This window comes from Pundamilia nyererei, unplaced genomic scaffold (assembly GCF_000239375.1).
Source record: "Pundamilia nyererei isolate P.nyererei 1_Seehausen unplaced genomic scaffold, PunNye1.0 scaffold00045, whole genome shotgun sequence".
In the NCBI taxonomy this organism is placed as follows: domain Eukaryota; kingdom Metazoa; phylum Chordata; class Actinopteri; order Cichliformes; family Cichlidae; genus Pundamilia; species Pundamilia nyererei.
In genome coordinates, this window is record NW_005187446.1 from 3,793,235 (window position 1) to 3,794,123 (window position 889).

At 34.6% G+C, this 889-nt stretch overlaps 1 protein-coding gene across 1 annotated transcript in view; it reads left to right on the forward strand.

Moving 5' to 3' along the window:
• Nucleotides 1-889, forward strand: part of nbn (nibrin) — a 15,334-nt gene that overhangs the window by 1,422 nt on the left and 13,023 nt on the right. The window lies entirely within an intron of this gene.

Genomic DNA, 889 nt, shown 5'->3' on the forward strand with positions numbered 1-889 from the left:
CACACACACACACACACACACACACACACACACACAAGCACAGACTGTATTTTGATGTGGCTAAACATAACTAAACACTAATCTTTCCTGCAGTGGATCTCAGCCTGTGGACTATCCAGATTGGTGCGAGGTCATCCGTAAGCCAGATTCTTGCACCAGCGTTGCAGTGATGAAAGTCAATCACAAACTGCCGTGCCTCTGGGGACAAGGCCATCTCAGGACAGCTGCAGGGCAGCCGTGGAAATCTGACAACGATCCCTTATTTTGAATTCAGCAAATAAAACCAAAGATAACAATAGATAAAATGTGATACTTATTAAGAATAACTAAATAAATTATTGGTTTTAGTTTATCATAAACTAGTCAATTTTACACAAAAAAGCAATTACCTCCATATCTGTTTGCCGTATTATATTAATAATTATATTTGTCATTTTAATATTTTGACGTTTGTTATTGAACTGTCACTTTAAATGTGTTACATGTGTCTGGTTCACCTTTTAAGATCAAATAAAATCTACAATATATCTGATTTATGGCTTTTTCAAATTTGTTACTGTGTCATTATTTTATATAAATATATTTCTTTGTTATTTTTCAAACACTTAACTGTAACCATAGTGTTTATAAACTGCACAATGGCTTCTCTAGCTTTCTAACTGGTATTTAGAGCAAAAGTCGGCAACTGAAGAGAGGTCAGTGTTTTGAAAACATAAAGGATCGCAATGGTTATTTCCACACTTATTCCAGCATTTTATATTTAATTTATTTATTGATTCAAATTCCTAATTTTCTAAGGTACGGTATGGTTGTGGTGTAGAAACAGCTAATGGGAGTCATTATATTTGTGCTTCTATGATCACTGTGGGTCAAGACGAGACACTCTCTG